Source organism: Mercenaria mercenaria, chromosome 14 (assembly GCF_021730395.1).
Source record: "Mercenaria mercenaria strain notata chromosome 14, MADL_Memer_1, whole genome shotgun sequence".
NCBI classification, from domain to species: Eukaryota; Metazoa; Mollusca; class Bivalvia; order Venerida; family Veneridae; genus Mercenaria; species Mercenaria mercenaria.
This window is the reverse complement of record NC_069374.1, coordinates 8,985,869-9,001,027: the sequence shown is the minus strand read 5'-3', so window position 1 is coordinate 9,001,027 and position 15,159 is coordinate 8,985,869. Positions and strand designations below refer to the sequence as shown.

Sequence of the window (15,159 nt, the reverse complement as noted above, 5' to 3'; positions counted from 1 at the left end):
TTTGATTTGACCTAGTGACCTAGTTTTTGACCCGAGATGACCCATTTTCGAACTCGACCTAGATTTCATCAAAGTTATCATTCTGACCAATATTCATGAAGATTAAATGAAAAATACAGTCTCTATCGCATACACAAGGTTTTTCTTTGATTTGACCTAGTGACCTAGTTTTTGACCCGAGATGACCCATTTTCGAACTCGGCCTAGATTTCATCAAGGTTATCATTCTGACCAATATTCATGAAGATTAATTGAAAAATACAGCCTCTATCGCATACACAAGCTAAATGTTGACAGACGACGGACGACAGACGACGGACGACGGACGCCGGACATCGAGCGATCAGAAAAACTCACCTGAGCATTGCTCAGGTGAGCTAAAAATGGAAGATGTAAATAGGTATTTAAAATCTATTTTGTCTAGTTTATTGATTTGTCACAAAACTTAATTATAGATGTAAAGTATGTTTATTTATTTTTTTGTTGGGTTTAAGGTCGCACCGACAAAATTTTAGGTCATATGGCGACTTTCCAGCTTTAATGGTGGAGGAAGACCCCAGGTGCCCCTCCGTGCACAATTTCATCACGAGCGAGCACCTGGGTAGAACCACCGACCTTCCGTAAGCCAGCTGGATGGCTTCCTCACGTGAAGAATTCTACGCCCCAAATGAGGTTTCGAACCCACATCTATCAGGGGCAAATGGTTTTAAGTCAACGACTCTAACCACTCAGCCACGGAGGCCTCACTGTAAAATATGAGTAGATAAATATAAGTTAACAAACAAAATTACAGAGCTAGTTTTTGAGCGCATACGTGATAACTAAGATATCTAATTCTTTTAACAGGAACTGAAACGGTGGACTCCTCCAAATGATGAAATGAAATAGAACACTAAAAAAAAAAGGAAATAAAAGGAAGGAAAAGAATGCATATTAATTTATATTTATTCTTTTACATAACTGCAAATCATGTGATGAATAATTATATACTCAGCGTCACTGAAAAGTTACCACCCTAATTGCCCTTATATCTAAACAAGAGGACCATGATGATCCTGAATCGCTCACCTGTCCCCACATGAACTGAGTATGACGTCGTTTTTTCTATTATTTGACAAAGTGACCTAGTTTTTGAGCTCATGTGACCTAGTTCTGAACTTGACCTAGATATCATCAAGATAAAAATTCTGACCAATTTTTATAAAGATCCATTCAAAAATATGGCCTCTAGAGAGGTCACAAGGTTTTACTATTATTTTACATAATGACCTAGTTTTTTAAGGGATGTGACCCAGTTTTGTACTTTACCTAGATATCATCAAGGTGAACATTCTCACCAATTTTCATGAAGACCTCATGAAAAATATGGCCTCCAGAGAGGTCACAAGGTTTTTCTATGTTTAGACCTAGTGACCTAGTTTTTGACCGCAGTTGACCCGGTTTCAAACTTGACCTAGATATCATCAAGATGAACATTCAGACCAACTTTCATACAGATCCCATGAAAAATATGGCCTCTAGAGTGGTCACAAGGTTTTTTATTATTTGACCTACTGTCCTAGTTTATGACCGCATGTGACCCAGTTTCAAACTTGACCTAGATATTATCAAGATGAACATTCTGACCAATTTTCATGTAGATCCCATGAACAAGAGGACCAAGATGGCCCTAGGTCGCTCACCTAAGAAACACACCATAACAGTGTAAAACATGTCTGACCTAGTGATTTCATGGAAACAAATATTCTGACCAATTTTCATTAAGATTGGACCAAAAAATTGGTCTCTTGCGATAAAACAAGCATTTTCTTAGATATGACCTAGTTTTTGACCCTAGATGACCCATGTTCAAACTCGACCTAGATTTTATGAAGGCAATCATTCTGACCAAAATTCATGAAGATCAATTGAAAAATACAGCCCCTATCACATACACAAGTTTTTTCTTTGATTTGACCTAGTGACCTAGTTTTTTACCTCAGATGACCCATATTCAAATTCGACCTAGATTTTATTAAGGCAATCATCCTGACCAAATTTCATAAAAATCAATTGAAAAAAACAGTCTGTATCGCATACACAAGATATTTCTTTAATCTGACCTAGTGACCTAGTTTTTGACCTCAGATAACCCATATTCAAACTCGACCTAGATTTCATCAAGGCAATCACTCTGACCAATATTCATGAAGATCAATTGAAAAATACATCCTCTATTGCATACACAATGTTTTTCTTCGATTTGACCTAGTGACCTAGTTTTTGACCCCAGATGACCCATTTTCGAACTCAGCCTAGATTCTATCAAGGTAATCATTCTGGCTAAATTTCATGAAGATCAGTTGAAAAATACAGTCTCTATTGCATACACAAGGTTTTTCTTTGATTTGACCTAGTGACCTAGTTTTTGACCCCAGATGACCCATTTTCGAACTTGGTCTAATTTTCATCAAGGTAATCATTCTGACCAAAATTCTTGAAGATCAATTGAAAAATACAGCCTCTATCGCATACACAAGGTTTTTCCTCGATTTGACCTAGTGACCTAGTTTTTGATCCCAGATGACCCATTTTCGAACTCGGCCTAGATTTCATCAAGGTTATCATTCTGACCAAAATTCATGAAGATCAATTGAAAAATACAGCCTCTATCGCATACACAAGGTTTTTCTTTGATTTGACCTAGTGACCTAGTTTTTGACCCGAGATGACCCATTTTCGAACTCGACCTAGATTTCATCAAGGTTATCATTCTGACCAATATTCATGCAGATCAATTGAAAAAAAAAAAAGCCTCTATCGCATACACAAGGTTTTTCTTTGATTTGACCTAATGACCTAGTTTTTGACCTGAGATGACCCATTTTCGAACTCGGCCTAGATTTTATCAAGGTTATCATTCTGGCTAAATTTCATGAAGATCAGTTGAAAAATACAGTCTCTATTGCATACACAAGGTTTTTCTTTGATTTGACCTAGTGACCTAGTTTTTGACCCCAGATGACCCATTTTCGAACTTGGTCTAATTTTCATCAAGGTAATCATTCTGACCAAAATTCTTGAAGATCAACTGAAAAATACAGCCTCTATCGCATACACAAGGTTTTTCCTTGATTTGACCTAGTGACCTAGTTTTTGATCCCAGATGACCCATTTTCGAACTCGGCCTAGATTTTATCAAGGTAATCATTCTGACCAAAATTCATGAAGATCAATTGAAAAATACCGCCTCTATCGCATACACAAGGTTTTTCTTTGATTTGACCTAGTGACCTAGTTTTTGACCCGAGATGACCCATTTTCGAACTCGACCTAGATTTCATCAAGGTTATCATTCTGACCAATATTCATGAAGATCAATTGAAAAAAAAAGCCTCTATCGCATACACAAGGTTTTTCTTTGATTTGACCTAATAACCTAGTTTTTGACCCGAGATGACCCATTTTCGAACTCGACCTAGATTTCATCAAGGCAATCATTCTGACCAATATTCATGAAGATCAATTGAAAAATACAGCCTCTATCGCATACACAAGGTTTTTCTTTGATTTGACCTAGTGACCTAGTTTTTCACCCGAGATGACCCATTTTCGAACTCGCCCTAGATTTCATCAAGGTTATCATTCTGACCAATATTCATGAAGATAAATTGAAAAATACAGCCTCTATCGCATACACAAGGTTTTTCTTTGATTTGACCTAGTGACCTAGTTTTTGACCCGAGATGACCCATTTTCGAACTCGGCCTAGATTTCATCAAGGTTATCATTCTGACCAATATTCATGAAGATTAATTGAAAAATACAGCCTCTATCGCATACACAAGCTAAATGTTGACAGACGACGGACGACAGACGACAGACGACGGACGACGGACGACGGACGCCGGACATCAAGTGATCAGAAAAACTCACCTGAGCATTGCTCAGGTGAGCTAAAAATATGACCTCTAGAGAGGTCACAAGGTTTTTCTATTATTTGACCTTTTGACCTAGTTTTGGACCGGAAGCGACCCAGTTTCAAAGTTGACCTAGATATCATCAAGATGAAAATTCTGACCAATTTTCATGCAGATCCCATGAAAAATATTACCTCTCTCTTAAGGTCACAAGGGTTTTCTATTATTTGACCTACTGACCTAGTTTTTGACCGCAGTTGACCCAGTTTCGAACTTGGCCTAGATATCATCAAGATGATCATTCTGATCAATTCTCATGCAGATCCCATGAAAAATATGACCTCTAGAGAGGTCAAAAGGATTTTCTATTATTTGACCTACTGACCTAGTTTTGGATTGGACGTGACCCAGTTTCGAGCTTGACCTAGATATTATCAAGATGAACATTCTGACCAATTTTCATGTAGATCCCATGAAAAATATGACCTCTAGAGAGGTCACAAGGTTTTTCTATTATTTGACCTTCTGATATAGTTTTGGACCGGAAGCGACCCAGTTTGAAAGTTGACCTAGATATCATCAAGATGAAAATTCTGACCAATTTTCATGCAGATCCCATGAAAAATATGACCTCTCTTTTGAGGTCACAAGGGTTTTCTATTATTTGACCTACTGACCTAGTTTTTGACCGCAGTTGACCCAGTTTCGAACTTGACCTAGATATCACCAAGATGAACATTATGATCAATTTTCATGCAGTTCCCATGAAAAATATGACCTCTAGAGAGGTCAAAAGGATTTTCTATTATTTGACCTACTGACCTAGTTTTGGACTGGACGTGACCCAGTTTCGAACTTGACCTAGATATTATCAAGATGAACATTCTGACCATTTTTCATGCAGATCCCATGAAAAATATGACCTCTACAGAGGTCAAAAGGATTTTCTATTATTTGACCTACTGACCTAGTTTTTGACCGCAGTTGACCCAGTTTCGAACTTTACCTAGATATTATCAAAATGAACATTCTGACCAATCTTCATGCAGATTCCATAAAAAATATGACCTCTAGAGAGATCACAAGGTTTTTCTATTATTTGACCTACTGACCTAGTTTTGTACCGGACGTGACCCAGTTTCAAACTTGACCTAGATATCATCAAGGTGAACATTCTCACCAATTTTCATGAAGATCCATTGAAAAATATGGCCTCTAGAGAGGTCACAAGGTTTTTCTATTTTTAGACCTACTGACCTAGTTTTTGACTGCACGTGATCCAGTTTCGAACCTGACCTAGATATTATCAAGGTGAACATTCTGACCAACTTTCATAAAGTTCCCGTGAAAAATGTAACCTCTAGAGTGGTCACAAGCAAAAGTTTACGCACGCACGAACGCACGCACGCACGGACGACGGACGCTGCGCGATCACAAAAGCTCACCTTGTCACTATGTGACAGGTGAGCTAAAAATAGCACTGAACTGTGTTAAAAGCATAACACGACTACATTTTTGACGCAGCTAAGTCGACATACTAAAAGGAATACGTTAAAAGGCCCAAAATATTCTTGCAAAGAATCCCACGTTTAAGTCACGATCAACGCCATCAGGCCATTGGCATGGTTGACGCCGAACTTTCATATCGCGAAATTGCACGTCGTATATGCTGTTCTCACCTGACAGTCATGAAATGGGTTAGGAGACATGATCAGACAGGGTCTATGAGTAATAGACCGCGCATAGGCCATGAAAAAGTGACGTCGATATTGTTTAAAATAGTATATATTAGGTGTTTACTTATCAGTGACGCTGAGTATACTATTTTATAATGTCCATAGGCAAAACTGGAAATACCATCTTCTAGTAAATACCGTTTATCATCGAAGCAAGATAAGTCTCACCTGTCTTAAGCAGCCAGCCAAGGGAAGCTAACAATTTGGCCGCTTAAGCCAGGGGACCGCTGATTAGAGGTGCAGCCAGTATAATGTGTATTTTTCAGATTTCTGAAAACCTGCATCCGGGAAAACCCTGCACTAGGTCATGCTACATTACAAATATCAAAGCACTAGATCTTGTGGTTTCTGAAAAGGTTTTTCAACATTTCTCCCTACATAAATCTATGTAAATTATGAAAGTAAACAAAGGGCCATTACTCAGTCAAAAATTGTTGAACCAGATTTTGAGGGGGACACAACTAGGGTACCATACATCATTCTGACAACGTCTGGTAAAACTCCCGAAGTAGTTTCTGAGGAGATGTAATAACGAGCAATTGTTATGGGATGGACGGACAAATGGAAAGACGACGGACCACGGATGCAGAGTGGTTTGAATAGCCCACCATCTAATGAACGTGGGCTAAAAAGAAGGCACTTATATTCACGACGATTCTCAAGCCATAATGCCTGAATATGTTTGTATGTCAGAACAGAAAGGACATGCATATATCAATTGCTCCAAGTGTCATGGATGTTGTGGAAAGCGGCTTTTTTACAGACACAAAGAGCTCTGCACCGGAGATGGAATTAATATTCCAAAAGGAGCCAAAGTATCAACAATCATGGCATTTACAATACAGCCAAAGGCATGCAAAAAGATAAATTCAGATGGGGAATTCGAACGTGAAATTCTGAGCAAATTCCGTGATGAAGACATTGGAAAATTATGGCGATCAAGTTCATAACTGATCTTCATAGGACTTTCTCTGTTTCAAAAGCCGAAAGGCAAAGTAGGAAAGTACATGGAGACTAAAAAATCAGTGATGTTGGATATGAGTTCTCTTGCCCGACTATACAAAGACTTCTAAGACTTCGTCCCCTATCATCAGACAATAAAAGATATGTTTTTGGTAAAGTACTTCGACCATTTCGAAAAAGCAATTATTGAAACCATCTCTAGGAACGAAAACAAACTGAAATAGTGACTGAAAAAATATTTCTCAGATACCTCATTCACATAGCACATGAGAAAATGATTGGATTTCACTCAAAGAAGGAAACATGTCTGCAGAAACAACAGTGGTGTATAATTGCCTTCAGTAGGAAAATCGACTTTAACATGGTGAAAGAAAAAGGTAAAATCTTTTCTTCTTTTTCTTTTCAGTTATCCTTGTCATTTGTAAACGAGTTTGATCACTTTTATGCGTTAATGGATTTGCACTTCGGAAAATGGAATTTGTGTCCATTTCTTGCAAGTTACTCAAATGATAACATATCCAGAATTTCGAATTCAAGGATGCACTTTTAAACATGATTTGTGAATAACCATTTTTAATGACACAGTAAGGTTATTTATAAAGAAATATACAAAATCCCGGTTGAGTTGCGGGAAGAATCAAACTTGGTATATCTTTTCTATTGAAAAAGTAAACCTTAATTATATTTCTAATAATATTAAACAGAAACTAGAGATGCTTTTGAGAAAATCACATGTCTCTCACAACTGCCCCTATGAAAAATGTCTAATTTATCTAGATTGTTTAGACAAGTGGATCCTATTAGATGGTCTGGACAAGCGGATCCAATCAGTTATTCAAGGGACATAATTCAAAAAGGCCTGGGCAGATTTGGCTAGTTATCAAACTTGGCTGAGGTCTGATAATCAAACACATTTTGTTTAAGTTTCGTGAAGATCGGATGAGGCCAGGGCTGGTGTGTGTGTGTGTATGTGTGTGTGTTGTGTGTTGGGGATGGGGGGGGGGGGGAGTAGGTTATAATAATACAAGTCAAAAGAACTAATGCAAGTATCCACAAGCAAGTATATAATATATATATTTAAAGTAATAAATTTTGCAATGCTTGATATGCCTAAGATTTAATTTAGAAAATAGTACACTTGATTTAATTTAAAAAATAGTACACTTAATTAAATCTATCAACTGACTCATATTTTAGTAAGTTTAATTCAATTTTATAGGCTAATCAAGAGGGATGGAATTTCCAGGAGGTGCAAAACCTTACGTTTCCGCTGTTCGAGACGAGACTGGCATTTAGCAATTTAATGCATCATGACGAAATGGTAAAATGGTGCTGGCACATGCAGAAAATACATGTTCAAGTAGAAACTATGGCTGTGTAAGGTTTATAATCATGGAAGTGCTGCATACATTTTTAATACTTACCAAAAGAAACCTACAGCGGTTGCCCAGGCTTCTCAGGCTTTAACATTGTCCTTCAAGGCTTCAGTTTTGATTGTTTTGATATTCTTTAATTAGTTAGAATACTTTGTTAAACAGTACACGTAGTTAATGGCTACAGGACAATAATCTGTTTATCTTTCAATGGATATCTAATAATGTGGATTAAATGATGACATTAATTTTAATACCTATGCAGAAGATTACCTTTTAGAATTCAATAATCTATCAATGAGTGACAGACAAAGGCATCTTTTTCTGCATGCTTTCTCTATTAGCTATGTATACAGAAAATACACCACTAAGTATATCCAGATGCAACAGAAGCCCGCATGATACAGGGGAAGTTGTTATAGATCTTGATGATGGATGGGTTCTCATTTCAGTATTTCAGACATTCGGAGGAAGTACAATGTACAGGAAACATCAACTTGTTTAATTTATTCTGACTGCAAATATTGGTGCTTGTATAAAGTGATTTGCTACAACAGGTATATACTGTGATATTCTTGCACTCCTGTTCATGATATAATTGTGTGTTCTTTATTTTAACAGGGGACTTGATAAGAAGGGTGAAGATGCGTTTCGGCCGGAGTTTGGCAGAGTTGGAGAACTAAGGGCAATGGTGCCTCATTGTCGAATGCTGGCACGGACTGCGACAGCTAGTACATCTGTGCGGGTTAGAATTCAGCGTCTCTTGCCTATGAAAAAATCCTTTAGAAGTTATAGAATCGCCAGACAGAGAAAATATCAAAATAACAGTCACCAAAGTACTAGTTGAGCCAGCATCGTGCTTTACATACAATATGAAATTTACATAGGATGCATGTTCACGCACGCCCGATTGTGAAATTAAACACATCAGCTTCTTTAAGCTCAGCAACAACAAGAGCAATATCAGACCCCTCTTCACTTTAGCATGTTTTCCACTCTTTCCAGCTTTACTTACTGTCTTGTATGGAAACGTTTATTGCGCACCCGAATGTTGATACTTACCTGTGTTATGGTATGTAGTATTGTCCACTTTAACACGGTATCTCATAAATTATTTGTCTACTTGATGCATTAATGTTTCTGCTTTTTCCAATTATTTTGATCCTTAATGTTGTTATGTTTAAGTAATATACCAGAAGTTTTTTTTAATACAAAACTGTTCTTTATGACATGTAGATATAATGGAACAGGTCCTGACGAGAAAAAGTATCGCCTCCTGGCGACATGACTGGGTTATATCGACATCTGTTTTTACAGAATGTCGTTATAATCTAAGTAACTCTACATCGCGGGACAAGTTTGCAATAACAGTGCACTTGCGACACGTGTGGCCGTAACTTGTTCAAGCGGAAGTGAATATTTAATTTAGTGTATTGAATTTGCTGCATCTGTCTTGCCGTTTATTATTTCACGTGCTGTTTAAATCATCGTCCATCTTTATTCAATATAAAATATGTAGTTTTTAGAATATGATTAACTACGTAGCGAGGCCTAATTTAAAAAGGGAACATGACTCACTTTCTTTTTCAATAACAATAACCTTAAATTGCTGACCACCACTCCCCCACCTAAAAAATCGTATATGTTTGGTATTTTCTATGCACCACGAATCAAAATATTTAAGGTATGTTTCTAGTTACTCCCCTTAGAAATTATTGTATTGTACTACTTACTCCCCTTAGAATTTTTTACGCCATATGTATATTACAAACATACTTGAAAATTAAAACGGATACGGTAATTTCTATCGTACGTTTGAATATATTTTTCGATAGTGATAAAACTTTTTTCATTAAGTACTGTTAGCTTTGCCCATAGCGTTCTTTCATGGGATGATGTTTATTTTAATACCTTAAATTAATTTTAAGAATGCAGTTCAGTGCTCAGTGATACGCCACGTGCTAATAGTCAGGCTGGTAAAATTGCCTGATCGGCTTACGACATAAACACTAATATTTCTTGAACAATAAAAAAACTCAGATATTTTTTTCAAATTTGATGAATTATTAAGCTTTATATATGATACAAATTAAAATAAAAATAACTTGGTTGATTTAGTTTTGTTAGAATTATTTCCCTTTTACAGATTTGTATGATGCATAATATCTGAAGTCCTTAGAAATTATGTTTAAATACAAGATTTCAACGGTTTCCTGTTGCTCCGAACTAGTGCGCCAATACATATATTCTATATATTTGGGGTTAAAACTTAGTTTCTGGTGCAGATATTTCAACGTTTTTTACAGCTTACATTTGTAGTGCTTGTAGGTTGGGTAAACCCTTTAGTGACGCGGTTGAGTGTCCACCTTCAGATCACAAGGTCCGGGGCTTGAATCCCAGGAGGGACCTTGGTATTTTCTCTTTCAGGATTTACTTCACATAATTCTATGATATTTTAAGTGAAAATATAGTAATATTTATACATCTGTGTATTGGCGCAACAATTTAGAGCATTAGAAAGCCATTGATGCTTTTTCTGTTTTAAACTTTGCATCTGAACATAATTTTCATCGACTTCAAGAGTTATGTCTCATAAAAATATGAAAAAGGGAAATAATTCTAACAACACTGAAGGCAACCAAATTATATTCATCATTTTCAATTTGTATCATATTTAAGGCTTAATAAATGGATTAATTTTGAAAGTAGTATCTTTGTTATTTTTCAAGAAATATTAGTTTTTTTTTTTGTTATAAGCCCGAAATTGGTTTTAAATGTTTGTAAAATGAAATTTAAAAAAGAATATCAGACCATATATAAAAATAGTATATAGAGACAATATTCTAATTTTGTATGATTGCATGCTTTGTTTTTCAAATTTCATTTTTAAAAAGTTTAACATAGCAGGTGGCGTATTCCTGTGGTTTAGTGGACATGTCATTGTACTGCACATTATAACCCATATGGATGCATTTCAACATTTACTTTGTAGATGGAAGAGGAATCCAGAAAGTTTCTGAAGATATGCCATGGACAGAGATGAGTGGGCGTAGTTGCTTCAAACATAGAGATGCTGAACGAAAAATGTGAGAGCTCACCATAAATGTGTCTATTGCAATGTCTATTACACTGTGGTTGTCTGTATCTATGTATCTATGTGTCTTCTGTTTAGAGATACAGAAGATGCATACAAAATGGGAGATGGAAACAGACTCATCAGAAATGCTAAGTAGTATGAAATGCTCCATTTTCACAAGGGTCACCATATCAAATACAGATTATGGATGTGGAGGGTGCTTGCCTATTATATAGCCATTCTGTCTGAAAAAGAAGCATATGAATACAAATGGAACATGTCTTTTATCATGGGCAGAGGGGTTGGCCACCTTATTCCCGATGACAACTTGGTAGAAATAAATATGCACCTGTTGAAAGATCAGTAATACAGAAAAGTAATTTGAAATGTTTGACAGTTATTTTGGTATAATTTATTTTATAACATCTGCTAACTGTATTGGGTAATTATAATAAATCCTTTGCGCATTAAAAAATACATAACCTTCCTCTTTTAGAACGCTCTCCTAAAGCAGGAGTTGGATAAGGCTAGATAAGAGGCTACAACACATTTGAATGCACTGCGGCGTGCTGATGCCTCAGTGCGACAGCTCGAGAGCCATCAGCAAGGCATTAACGAAGTAACACAACTGCTGAGCAGAGCTTGTGACGAGACAAACGGTCACATTAACGCTCTGCAGCAGACGGTGAACTCGTCCAAAGAATTGGACACTATCTACCTGTATATGAGTGAAAAAAAATGTTGAGAAAGGACACAAAACCAAAACAAGTATCTAATGAAATAAGAATTCGCAAATGTTAATAAGATGACAACATTTTTAGCATCATGTAGGAGTCTACACATGTTTCTTTTTCAGACACTGTCGACTTGCAAAGAACACAAGCACTTTTGAAAGTTGTTCTTTGCATGCACTTTTGAAAGTAGGCGTTTAAATATTTCTATTCTTATTGCAGCAGAGAAACACGTTGAAAATGGTGCATACCCTACACCTGAAGCATCAACATAAGCTACACAGACACTTGCAAGGAACAAGTTTGCAATAAGGTATGTAGATAAAGTAAACCTTGAGCAAAACTATTTAGGTACCTATCTTAGCTTAATCCCTAGAAAAATCATTCTGAAATTGCTATGGCTAATTCAGCTTACCCCACGAACTGTAGAAATTTTTACTTTAAACTTTCTCCTATAATATGTAGTAAATTACTGAGAAATAAAAGAAATTTTAAAATATCTTTATTAAACAAGGCTTTAAAAAAATTGTTGAATTTTATGTATTTCTTACTTTGTAGAGATATACAACAGCAACTTCAACCTTAACAAGAACAACTCTGCCCATTACAATTACTCCAACCATAACAACAACTCCAGCTGTAACGACAGCAACATCAACCCCAATCGTAACAACAGTTATAACAACTCCAGCCGTAGAAGCATTAACTGATAACATTGCGATGGCATAGAAGCTTTCCCACATTTTAATGAATGAATTTCCGGATAAATTAAAAGCAAAATTATTACTACGTAAGGGAGTTTTCCCATACCAATATTTAGACTGCGAAGAAAAGTTTCAAGACACATCACTTCCACGTAAAGAAGCATTCTATTCTACATTAACTAGGGAGGACATTTCAGATGAAGATTATGAACACTCGCTAAACGTTTTTCAAAAGTTCACTATGCAACCGTTAAGTGATTATGACGATTTCTATGTCAAATCCGAATGTATTCTGCTTTGTGACGTATTTGAAGCATTTAGAAATGTATGCATGGAGCAATATGAATAAGATCTTTGTCATTTCTATACAAGTCCTGGCCTAGCTTGGTCTGCTTGTTTAACATGAGCACCGCCTGCGGGTGCTGACGCTCATCTGATTTTTTGTATAATAGAAATATTGTCTTACCCAATGCCATGATTTTCTAAGTCTAAAAAGGGCCATCATTCTTTCAAAAAGCAGGATAGTTATGTTTCTTTATGCACAGCGTCCGCTTATAATGGTGAAAAACTGTTGCAAGTTTTAAAGCAATAACTTTGATAGTTTATGAGAAAAGTTGACTTAAACATTATACTCAACCAAGAAAATGATTTTCTAAGTCCAAAAGGGGCAATAACTGCCAAAATTGAATGATGGACCAATCAGTTTTAGTAGAAATTTAGCAGGCTAAGGGTTAATTTTTGTTCTTGTTATTTTGTTTAAATAATCAATTTAAAAACTTTAGCGACTTTGTTTTTAAAAGCTTTATCATTATCACGATTACCCCAGTGGAAGACCAGTACTAAACCTTAGATATTGAAAACAAATTGCAAACTGTTTTACTATACATATACTTGAGGAGTCTTACACTAGAAAGCTGTGACTTCAGAAAAGTCATAGTAACAAAGCAGAAAGCTTAACCACTTCCTTATGAAGGTGGGAAAATCGGCTATAGGGCACTGTAAGTAGAGACCAAGAAGAGGGGGAGTAATAAAGGCATCTGGGGAGTAATAAAGGCATTTTAAAGAGGGGGTGGGGGTAAAAAAAAGGTATTTGGGGAGTAATAAAGGCATTTTAAAGAGGGGGAGTAATAAAGGGATTTGGGGAGTGATAAAGGCATGTTTCAAGAAAGTGTGGGTTTTAAATATCTCTAACGCGGTGATAAACTTAGTCAATGTTGTAACATTGGCAGCCTCAATATGGATAAAAAAAACAATATTGCGGAATTATTACTTTGAACCAAAAAATGCTGGAGCTTTTACTGAAACCTCTCAAACCAGATCTTCCTGAAAGCAGAATCCTCTGTAGATAATCATACAAGATAATCTCTATATTAACCCTTACCATGCTAAATTTCTATAATGAACTTGTCCATTTTACAATGTGGGCAGATCCATTAGCTGGTAAAAGGGGTGTATATCAAAAAGATACTGACTTAATAACGAACAGTCCAGATCATGATCTACACTGGTCGCAAAGGCAAAATCAACCAGATCCAGCATAATTAGAGTTAAAAAATCACTTTGACCGCGGCGTTTTTATATTAATATTTAATGTTAAGCAATGTCGTGTATGTATATAAAATAAGTTGTTCACGGAATGATATATTAAACATCAAGACGACTTATCATTTTTCTTATGTAAATTTCATATAGATTAACAAATTAAACCAGTTTAATTATCTAAAATGAACTTTTTTTGAAATAAAGAGATGCATTAATGTTCCTTTTCTATCGTGTGAGATAAAAACTTTACAATGTCCTTATATCTAGACAGTTACAATGACTACGATCCTATGGCTGCTTTGTGCAGTTCTCTTTTACTTAATATCGATAATCTGCAACAGAGACATTTAGGGTTTTTAGAAAATCAAATAAAACAATTAGAAGAAGAATTAACTGAGAACAAAACAGAATTGAAGGACTTAATTGTGGAGTTAAAGGAAACGTATAAGACAAAAATCTAGTAATAATTGAAAGGGATAGATATAAAATAGTAAGCGAGACGATACAAAAAGACAGATGAATTAAAGGAAAGAGAGAGAGAGTTAGAGAGGCATCTTCTCCCATCTTGTTCTCAAGATGGGAGTGATCTAGAGGATCTTGGTAAGTAATCCTAAATACTCTCTTATAACTATGGTCTAATTGAAGAACCTTCTAGGAAACAACTTGATTGATAAAGACAGTTTTTTATTCACTGGAGTGGCAAAGCGCTATAAGATCAACAAGCAAATTCGATGAACTGGTATCCCCCGCCGAAAGGGTTTGTGGTGAGGAATGGCAAAACAATATATCAGGCAAAAAGTTAAGGATGTTACTTTAGAGGCAAATAATTTCATTAGTCAAAATCAATTTAACAGAAAATGACTGCTTTTTTGGTTTTTTTTTTTTTTTTGGGGGGGGGGGGGGGGGGGCAGGGGGGTGAACTGGGTGAGGGTACAAAACATCACATGTTGATCAAGGTTTGAAAAAAAAGAACACTCTATTTCACGACCGAAACACTTCTTGAAAGTAGAAAAGGGCGCGGGAGGTGGCTTCAATTACACTTTTACTGCTACATGTAGTCAATGGTCTCACCCTTATCGAAGACTTAAATTGTGAAAAAACATCTACGCGGTTGAGTTGTGATTGGAATATTAAG

The 15,159-nt window shown here is 36.1% G+C and overlaps 1 long non-coding RNA gene across 1 annotated transcript; it reads left to right on the top strand.

Moving 5' to 3' along the window:
• Positions 1-10,696: 10,696 nt before the first annotated feature.
• LOC128548355 (uncharacterized) lies at positions 10,697-13,351 on the top strand. The gene is made up of 3 exons (XR_008366967.1): positions 10,697-11,057; positions 12,001-12,091; positions 12,337-13,351. It is a non-coding gene; the product is annotated as an uncharacterized LOC128548355 (long non-coding RNA).
• Positions 13,352-15,159: the final 1,808 nt, after the last annotated feature.